Source organism: Xenopus tropicalis, chromosome 6 (assembly GCF_000004195.4).
Source record: "Xenopus tropicalis strain Nigerian chromosome 6, UCB_Xtro_10.0, whole genome shotgun sequence".
NCBI lineage: Eukaryota > Metazoa > Chordata > Amphibia > Anura > Pipidae > Xenopus > Xenopus tropicalis.
Genome location: NC_030682.2, coordinates 138313647 through 138324784, shown reverse-complemented (window position 1 = coordinate 138324784; position 11138 = coordinate 138313647). Strand labels below are relative to the sequence as shown.

At 40.4% G+C, this 11138-nt stretch overlaps 1 long non-coding RNA gene across 1 annotated transcript in view; it reads right to left on the bottom strand.

Annotated features, from left to right (window-relative positions):
• LOC116411527 overlaps positions 1 to 11138 on the bottom strand; it is a 31068-nt gene that overhangs the window by 12749 nt on the left and 7181 nt on the right. Inside the window, exon 2 of the long non-coding RNA XR_004223166.1 lies at positions 5693 to 5801. This is a non-coding gene — a long non-coding RNA (uncharacterized LOC116411527). The remainder of the gene's footprint in view (positions 1 to 5692; positions 5802 to 11138) is intronic.

Sequence of the window (11138 nt, the reverse complement as noted above, 5' to 3'; positions counted from 1 at the left end):
ACAGGTACTGTTTTATTATTACAGAGAAAAGGGAATCATTTAACCATGAAATAAACCCAATAGGGCTGTTCTGCCCCCAATAAGGGGTAATTATATCTTAGTTGGGATCAAGTACAGGTACTGTTTTATTATTACAGAGAAAAGGGAATCATTTAACCATTAAATAAACCCAATAGGGCTGTTCTGCCCCCAATAAGGGGTAATTATATCTTAGTTGGGATCAAGTACAGGTACTGTTTTATTATTACAGAGAAAAGGGAATCATTTAACCATTAAATAAACCCAATAGGGCTGTTCTGCCCCCAATAAGGGGTAATTATATCTTAGTTGGGATCAAGTACAGGTACTGTTTTATTATTACAGAGAAAAGGGAATCATTTAACCATTAAATAAACCCAATAGGGCTGTTCTGCCCCCAATAAGGGGTAATTATATCTTAGTTGGGATCAAGTACAAGTACTGTTTTATTATTACAGAGAAAAGGGAATCATTTAACCATGAAATAAACCCAATAGGGCTGTTCTGCCCCAATAAGGATTAATTATATCTTAGTTGGGATCAAGTACAGGTACTGTTTTATTATTACAGAGAAAAGGGAATCATTTAACCATGAAATAAACCCAATAGGGCTGTTCTGCCCCCAATAAGGGGTAATTATATCTTAGTTGGGATCAAGTACAGGTACTGTTTTATTATTACAGAGAAAAGGGAATCATTTAACCATGAAATAAACCCAATAGGGCTGTTCTGCCCCCAATAAGGGGTAATTATATCTTAGTTGGGATCAAGTACAGGTACTGTTTTATTATTACAGAGAAAAAGGAAATAACTTTTAAATATTTAATTATTTTATTGAAATGCAGACTGTGAGAGATGGCCTTCCCATAATTCTGAGCTTTCTGGATAACAGGTTTCCAGATACCATCCCAAATAAGCTGCATCCTCTGACAACACATGTACCTTGGTATGATTATTGAGGAATATATAAAATACACACACAGACATCATGAAACTGTTCCTCCTCTAATAATGTCCGACCTATGTATCCAATATAGTGAGCCCATTGCCCAAGTCCATACAGGCCCAGGGATGCACTAATGTTACAGACAGATGGTACGGCCACAAAGTAAAAAGAAACGTACTGACTCAATATGGGACACAGACGTAAGCAAGTGACCTGGGACAGTTCATGTGTCTGAATGATACAGAGCCGGATTTGTCTAGAAACATGCAATTATATATGAACAGTCTGCTAAGTTAGAACATGAAAGCAAAAATTTGGATAGTTGCTATGGTCAACAGCAAAGGCACCGAACTGCCTGTGAGTGAATCTGCGACTGGGTATTACAGAATCCACAAAAACTGAAAATTACACTTGTTTTTTGTTTACCAATTAATAATTAACTAAAAAGATGATTCAATATAAGAAGTTAACGAAATGCTGCATTCAATGTGATCAAAACAAAGCTATAGTTTTCCCATCTTGATGATGTCACAGTGGCAGTGTCACTGCAGCAGCTATGAAGTCACAATGGCTGGGGAATCCGTTTCCCTTGAGCAGCAGAAATCCAGTTCAGTTGTCATCTGACAGCGAGTGAAGCAACATGTTGCTGAGCTATTTCTTAACTTTTACTTTATTCCTTGTATTTTCAATTGCGAAAGCATTTCCTATTCTTACAATAACAACAGGTAAGGGGGGCTTTAGTGGTTTGTATTCATAACATCAGAAATGTTACCCAGATATTATTTTATATATGACTTGTAAGTGCACTGGGAAGCCCTGGGAGATTATTCCTCCATAAGCTTTAATATTATATAAAGTGCTGTGATTTTACTTGAGTTTTACGAAAGACACAGGTGAAAAACCCCCAGATGGCAAGCATTCTGTGGAATAAATCCCTTTCCTGTATTTTATCTCATGTCAAATGTGTGTGTGTATGTATGCTTATAAGTTAAGCTCCACCCACACAGGCATTCATTTAATATGTCTATGTTAACATGTGTAATACTACTAATACCACGTAAACAATGATATATATATATATATATCTTGTGTAAATAGCTGTAGTGTATGTTGTGCTTGTGATTTACACCAGTACATAATTAACTGGGATTGGTTGCTATGGGTTCCTGGGCAATATGCTTAGGGGCTGATTTACTAATCCACGAATCCGAAAAATTTGGATTGGAAAATGAACATTTTGCGACTTTTTCGTATTTTTTGCGACTTTTTCATAGCCGTTACGACTTGCGCAAATTGTCGCGACTTTTTCGTAGCCGTTACGACTTGCGCGAATTGTTGCGACTTTTTCATAGCCGTTACGACTTTCGCGAATTGTCGCGACTTTTTCGTATTGAGCGCTCGAAAAAGTCGCAAAATACCGATCATTACAAAAAAAACGCATTTGGACGCTTTTCGGACGTTCGTGGATTAGTAAATGTGCCCCTTAGTGTTGACTTTTTTATGTATTTATTATCTGGAGCATTGCCTATAATAACACCAGCTAAAGGTAACTGAAAATAAATCGTTTTACTTTTAACATCGCAAATCTTACACAGAGTTTTTGTAACTGATTTTCGATGGCGCTGGATTTCGCAGTTGTTGGTATATGGGGATGTATTTATTATTTTTTTCACATAACATTTTTTTTCCTTTTTTATTTAGAGTCTGAGACTCCAGCTTATGAAATGATCACTAAGCCCAGCAAATTTGCTGTTCAGGCCAGTTTTATAGGTAAGTCAGTTATTTCTATATGAGTTTAGCTTTAGTTCTGTGCCCAGAGGAGGCTGTAGCCCAGGCTGGGGGGCAGCGTTATGTTGCCCCATAATATTACAGACTCCTCCTTCTGGGCAAATTGACTTATTGGGGTTTTATTCACTAATATTATCTCTCTCTTTCTTTCTGCAGCTGAAATATTCCCATGGAAGATAATAATCCCAATAGCGTGTGGCATCCAGATTATAATAGGTTTATTATTCTATTGTGCCTGGTGAGTTCCTAACAGCAATATAAATATGTCCCATCCCATATTTGCTCCATAGTTGCTCAATATATCTCTGCATATAAATATATCCCATCAGCACATGTTAATATATTGTGTAATATACATTTAGGTTGCCCATAGCAACTAATTAGATCTTTGGTTTTGTTTTCTTACTTGTAGGGGACCATTCAAATCTGATTGGTTGCTACGGCATGTTAGTTTACACACTATAATGAATATGCCCCTTATAGTCTATAGTATATACAGTATATATATATTTGTTTCAGAACTTTACTGGGATTTCTAATAATTATCTGTTTACAGTGCAATATGTCAGTGTATATCAGAAAAGTAAACCAAACAACTTGCTATAATGCAATACAGATAATTGTTCCATTTACCACTTTAATTGGTTTATATAGTAAGTGAGGCAAAGTTCTCCCTACACCAATATTACACTCAACCAATGAACAACAGGCTTTTACTGGTTTAATCCTATTGAATGATACAAACAAATATCTCAGTGGTTATCCATGTGCCTTCTATGTTACATACAGTAAGAATTCTCAGTAGAGGGTTTATTTGTTTTATCATTTTTATTATCTTTTCTTTAACAGGAAAATCATTAAAAAACAGAGAAAAGAAAAAGATCTGGAGAAGAATGAAAATGATTTATGTAAGTTAAAAGTGAGGGGTTTCTGTATGAAGGAAAGTGTATTTTCCCTCCCAGTGTAACATGTACATATATTGGGGCAGGATGGGAATGGCAGGGAGTCGGCATAGGGAAGGCAGAGGCACTGCCCTGATTTGCCCCATAGCCTATATAGAGAGACAGCATAACATGATATAATTGTATGGATTCATCTGTAGGGGGCACAGAGAATCTTTAATCGCCTTTATGTTTCCCTAATTTCCCTTATTTCATATCATATAATGAATATGTAATGGTTGTTTTGGTAATTAAACACTTCAAATAAATTGCTTAATATTCTGTCTGAATATTCTAGTTACTTCTCATAACATAGAAACTGCCATCAAAGGAGACTATTCTCACATATATTTCTTTTAGCTTGAAACACAAGCAGCACTTTACCTGGAACCCTTAAGGCCATGATGCTCCCTGTACTTACTTTAGCGTGTGTCCTATTATACACAGTAATATGGGTATAATAGTAAAAATAAAATAGTAAATAAGTAAAATGCTTTTCTTTTATTGCAGTGGAATCTCCCAGAGAGCAGCAGACTGTTATCTCTATGCCAGGTAAGTATTTCCTCAAGATCATACATATTACTGTCTTTAATCCCTTAATATAAATACCTTAATTTAATGTACATGAAATAATAACCTGATTGCCGCCCCCTATTTTCAGTATGGAACAGTCTGCAAAAAGTAATTGATATCTATAATGTGATATAGAAAATATCTATATATTTGCAAATACACCTGATTTATCTAAACCCATATCAGCCATTTGTTGCCTTCCATTATCCTGTGCTTTTATGTGCTCTGGCACACGGGGAGATTAGTCGCCCACGGCGCGATTTCCCTGAAAAAGCCTCGCGAGTCTTTTTCTGCGATTTCGGGAAATCGCGCCGCCGCGTGTGCCATCCCGCCGGCGACTTACATGTTCGCCGGTGGGATGGCGGCTCATGGCAACTCGGGGAGATAAGTCGCCCGCGAACAGGGAGTTTTGTCGCGGGCGACTAATCTCCCCGTGTGCCAGAGCCCTATGTTGGCAACATTTAGCGCTGGGATTCAGCTGAATCCTGACCCAGTCTTGAGTTGATGCATCACTAACAGCACGGCATATCCATATTCATAATACAAATATGGCGCTACAATAAGGTCTGTGCGCAAATGTGTTCATGGTTTCAGATATGGGATACGCTGGCTGGCCCAGTGTTGGGGATTATTGAATTATCAGATACAGTTTGTTGATCCAGTGCAATTTTATGTTTTAGGAGCATTGGATGTAACTGAAATTGTGGCTACTGAGATAAAGACAGAAGTGGTTAAGGCTGAGGAAGAGAAAACTCATGTGGATAAAGAGGAAAATAACCCTGTGATTGTTGAAATACCACAGTTGATTGAGAAAAAAGGAGAAAGGAAGGAAATCGATCATTCCTCCTTCTCAAATAAAAAGGCAAATGAAAGAGAAAATCTAAAGAAAAAGAAAAAAGCAAAGCGAAAAAGAAACAGAAAGAATGGAACAGAATGGCATTAATCCTTCGGGAAACAATGCTGAGGAAGTGAAGTAATACGGCACGCTTAATACTTTGTATGCCGCTTCTTGTACCTGTGTTCCAAAATGTTTATGCAATGGCGAAGGTTGAAAATTGAATTTTGTATTTATTCTAAAAATGTTAAATAAAAGAAATAAGTTTAAAAAAAAAAAATCAACTTAGTTTGTGTTAGATATACTGGATATTGTTTTTTTGATTGAACTTAGTTAGGAATGGCATTGAATGGGTATCTCTGAAACAATAAACATTGCTCAAGTGGAGACCTCCAGAGGTTATTTATATACTGTAGAAGAAGCAATACTACAGCACTTGATATTGTAAGGCAGGGTCGGACTGAGGGGTGCAAGGCTCACCGGGGCTGCTGCCCCAGGGTCCCTGCACCCCCCAAGGAGCCCCCACACCTACCTGAGAACCCCCTCGGCCCACCCAACCCCCTTCCCTGAGCGAGCATACTTTATTCCAACCTTCAGCGTGTGAGGGAACGGAGATCTGCAGCCTGGGTGAGCGCCAGCAGGGATCGGGGATGACGCTAGTAGCCCATCGGGATTTTCTTGTTTTTTTTCCAGTCCAACACTGTGTAAAAGTGAAAAAGTTATTTATTTAGCTCACATATACAAGCCTGGTGGAGGAATACACATACAACCTTTAGAGAAGAAGTAAAGACTAGGGTAGCCAATTTTTTTTTACAATTATACTGGTCTTTGGGTTGGGGGAGCAGGAGGGGCATTACATGGGGTGAGGAAACGAGTGGAGTGGGCAGGGAAATGGGCAGAATATAGGCAGGTCTGGCCTTATAAGGGGTAATCTGACAGCGGAGAGGGTCAGGGAAGGGATTTGTAGGACATACCTCCCAACTGTCCCAATTTTCGCGGGACAGTGCCTCTTTTAACAGCTGGACCAGTCAAATACTTGCTGGATGGTAACCCTAGCGGAGACCTCCAAACCAGCTTCCTTCTTTTCTTGTATATTCTTTATTTTTCAGGGTTTTTTTGTTTACAATCAATACATAATAAGACAGGAGAAATCTCACCAATAGCCACACTTTACCATACATGGGTCGATTGTAGCTGCCAATATGGGTCCCTTAGACCAATTTGCGAGCTTATTGGTGCGTGTAGGGGCAGCAACGGCAGGCCTGCCCAACTGATATCTGGCCTGAAATTGGCCAGATATCGATTGGGCAGGTTAAAAGATTTAACCCTTTTAGTGCCATGGGACGTAGATTCTACGTCCTGGGTAGCAAAGGACCAAAGTGCCACAGGACGTAGAATCTACGTCCTACAGCACTATCAGGTTTACAAGCGCTGCGCTCGCTTTTAAAGCAGCGCAGCGCTTGTAAACCCTTCACAACCCCCTAGGCAACGAGCAGAGACAGTCATACTCACCGATCCGGTCCCACGATCGCGTCGCCAGCCAATGACAGCAGTGGACACGCGATGATGACGTGTCCACTGCTGTCCCTTTAAATAGCGCCGCCTACTGTCGGCTCCTCATTCCTGCTGCGCACTTCGGACCTGATGGAGCTCCCCTGCTGCCTTCCTGCTGCCTTCCTGCCAGATTGGTCGCCCCTGATCGCCTGCCTGCCTTGGGTAAGCTGAACTACAACTCTCTACCACTGTTTATTTTGCTTATTTCGATCTCAACTGTCTAAAAATTTTTTTTTTTTTTTTTTTTCAATTTTTTCTTCTATCTTTGTCATTATTACACTTTTGTACACATACACACTTATTTACAACTTTCCCAAGCACACACAGACACTCACACACACACTTACACTTACACTTTTTTTTTTTTTTTTTTTTTTTTTTCTATCTTTCTTTTCTTTTCTTTCTTTCTTTGCTTTCTTTGGCAGTCTTTTTTTTTACTAAAACTTTATTTCTGATCTTGCTCTATAATTATCTGATTTATTTGGTTGCATTTTAGTGTTTTTTTGGCATTTTCATAATTGATTTCTGTTTTTTATTATTCTATTGCACTGTAACTTTTTTTATTGCTATTGGGTGCTGAATTTGCAGTGACGTTGGTGGATCCAGGGCTCTGACCACCAATTTCATTGCAATTATTGTTCTTCTGTTGGTTTAGGTGGTTTTATTGGATTTTACTGATTTTATGGTGTTTTATCTTTGCATTGTTCTTTATTGTGTGTTTAGTGCCCCCAAAAAGGTTGCTTTTGCAGTGACATTGGTGGATCCAGGGCTCTGACCACCGATTTCATTGCAATTATTGTTCTTTGATTGCTTTTAGTGGTTTTATTCCATTTTAACTTCATTTGATTTCAGTTGTTCTAGAAAGGCTAAGATTGTTCTGGTAGTTTCTATTGCCAAGGGTTAGGCTGATGCCACACATGGCGTAGGGCTGATTTTTTTCAGCAAGTGGAAAAACGCTTGCCGAAAATTCAGCCCTACGCCTGCTACTTGTGCCTGCACCCGAATGAATGGAATACGCTCGGGTGCAGGCACATGTAGCCGATATACGCATGAAAACGCGAGACTTTGCATTCTCACGCGTTTTCATGCGTATATCGGCTACATGTGCCTGCACCCGAGCGTATTCCATTCATTCGGGTGCAGGCAAAAAAAAAAGGGGTGCATAGAGTGCAGCCCCAATATTATGCATTTTCAGGTTTGGCGGCCATGTACTTATGTGCAACCAGACATAGGTATCGTTTTATTCAGGGGAACTTGCAGATTGATGTTTAGTAAGTTTTTGGTAGTTGCCATGGAAATTTTGGAGAGAAATCTAGGTTTGTATCTGGTTTTTCCTTGATTTCTGACCAAAGCGCTGACTTCTGCAAGGGACTGCGGCCACAATTTTCCATGTAGAAAGAGAAGAGTGGTGTCTCTGAATAGCTGAAGGTGTGCACTTTTCGTAAATATATAGTTTGCGGGGGTTATTTCACAGGTATGGGGGTGTTTAGACTAAATAACTGCAGGTAGAGCACATAGAGCACATACCCCCCTTATGCATTGCCCCTGTTTGGGGGCATTTGGTGGCCACGTCTTTATGTGCACCCATACATATGGGGTATCGTTTTATTCAGGGGAACTTGCAAATTGAGGTTTAGTAAGTTTTTGGTAGTTGCCATGGAGATTTTGGGGAGAAATCTAGGTTTTTATCTGGTTCTTCCTTGATTTCTGACCAAAATCTAGGTTTGTATCTGGTTTTTCCTTGATTTCTGACCAAAGCGCTGACTTCTGCGATGGACTGCAGCCACAATTTTCCATGTAGAAAGAGAAGAGTGGTGTCTCTGAATAGCAGAAGGTGTGCACTTTTCGTAAATATATTGATTGTGGGGGTTATCTCACAGGTAGGGGGGGTTAACACTGAAAAGCTGCAGGTAGTGCACATAGAGCGCAGCCCCCAAAATTTCAACTGAAATTGCCCTTATACATTGCCCCTGTTTTGGGGCATTTGGTGGCCACGTCTTTATGTGCACCCCTACATATGGGGTATTGTTTTATTCAGGGGAACTTGCAGATTGATGGTTAGTAAGTTTTTGGTAGTTGCCATGGAGATTTTGGGGAGAAATCTAGGTTTGTATCTGGTTTTTCCTTGATTTCTGACCAAAGCGCTGACTTCTGCAAGGGACTGCGGCCACAATTTTCCATGTAGAAAGAGAAGAGTGGTGTCTCTGAATAGCTGAAGGTGTGCACTTTTCGTAAATATATAGATTGTGGGGGTTATCTCACAGGTAGGGGGGGTTAACACTGAAAAACTGCAGGTAGTGCACATAGAGCGCAGCCCCCAAAATTTCAACTGAAATTGCCCTTATGCATTGCCCCTGTTTTGGGGCATTTGGTGGCCACGTCTTTATGTGCTCCCATACATATGGGGTATCGTTTTATTCAGGGGAACTTGCAGATTGATGGTTAGTAAGTTTTTGGTAGTTGCCATGGAGATTTTGGGGAGAAATCTAGGTTTTTTATCTGGTTTTTCCTTGATTTCTGACCAAAATCTAGGTTTGTATCTGGTTTTTCCTTGATTTCTGACCAAAGCGCTGACTTCTGCAAGGGACTGCAGCCACAATTTTCCATGTAGAAAGAGAAGAGTGGTGTCTCTGAATAGCTGAAGGTGTGCACTTTTCGTAAATATATAGATTGTGGGGGTTATTCCACAGGTAGGGGGGGTTAACACTGAAAAACTGCAGGTAGTGCACATAGAGCGCAGCCCCCAAAATTTCAACTGAAATTGCCCTTATGCATTGCCCCTGTTTTGGGGCATTTGGTGGCCACGTCTTTATGTGCACCCATACATATGGGGTATCGTTTTATTCAGGGGAACTTGCAGATTGATGTTTAGTAAGTTTTTAGTAGTTGCCATGGAGATTTTGGGGAGAAATATAGGTTTGTATCTGGTTTTTCCTTGATTTCTGACCAAAGCGCTGACTACTGCAAGGGACTGCGGCCACAATTTGTCATGTAGAAAGAGAAGAGTGGTGTCTCTGAATAGCTGAAGGTGTGCACTTTTTGTAAATATATAGTTTGCGGGGGTTATTTCACAGGTATGGGGGTGTTTAGACTATATAACTGCAGGTAGAGCACATAGAGCACAGCCCCCCCTTATGTATTGCCCCTGTTTGGGGGCATTTGGTGGCCACGTCTTTATGTGCACCCATACATATGGGGTATCGTTTTATTCAGGGGAACTTGCAGATTGATGGTTAGTAAGTTTTTGGTAGTTGCCATGGAGATTTTGGGGAGAAATCTAGGTTTTTTATCTGGTTTTTCCTTGATTTCTGACCAAAATCTAGGTTTGTATCTGGTTTTTCCTTGATTTCTGACCAAAGCGCTGACTTCTGCAAGGGACTGCGGCCACAATTTGTCATGTAGAAAGAGAAGAGTGGTGTCTCTGAATAGCTGAAGGTGTGCACTTTTTGTAAATATATAGTTTGCGGGGGTTATTTCACAGGTATGGGGGTGTTTAGACTATATAACTGCAGGTAGAGCACATAGAGCACAGCCCCCCCTTATGCATTGCCCCTGTTTGGTGGCCACGTCTTTATGTGCACCCATACATATGGGGTATCGTTTTATTCAGGGGAACTTGCAGATTGATGTTTAGTAAGTTTTTGGTAGTTGCCATGGAGATTTTGGGGAGAAATCTAGGTTTGTATCTGGTTTTTCCTTGATTTCTGACCAAAGCGCTGACTTCTGCAAGGGACTGGGGCCACAATTTTTCATGTAGAAAGAGAAGAGTGGTGTCTCTGAATAGCTGAAGGTGTGCACTTTTTGGAAATATATAGTTTGCGGGGGTTATTTCACAGGTATGGGGGTGTTTAGACTATATAACTGCAGGTAGAGCACATAGAGCACAGCCCCCCCTTATGCATTGCCCCTGTTTGGGGGCATTTGGTGGCCACGTCTTTATGTGCACCCATACATATGGGGTATCGTTTTATTCAGGGGAACTTGCAGATTGATGTTTAGTAAGTTTTTGGTAGTTGCCATGGAGATTTTGGGGAGAAATCTAGGTTTGTATCTGGTTTTTCCTTGATTTCTGACCAAAGCGCTGACTTCTGCAAGGGACTGCGGCCACAATTTTCCATGTAGAAAGAGAAGAGTGGTGTCTCTGAATAGCTGAAGGTGTGCACTTTTTGGAAATATATAGTTTGCGGGGGTTATTTCACAGGTATGGGGGTGTTTAGACTATATAACTGCAGGTAGATCACATAGAGCACAGCCCCCCCTTATGCATTGCCCCTGTTTGGGGGCATTTGGTGGCCACGTCTTTATGTGCACCCATACATATGGGGTATCGTTTTATTCAGGGGAACTTGCAGATTGATGTTTAGTAAGTTTTTGGTAGTTGCCATGGAGATTTTGGGGAGAAATCTAGGTTTGTATCTGGTTTTTCCTTGATTTCTGACCAAAGCGCTGACTTCTGCAAGGGACTGCGGCCACAATTTTCCAT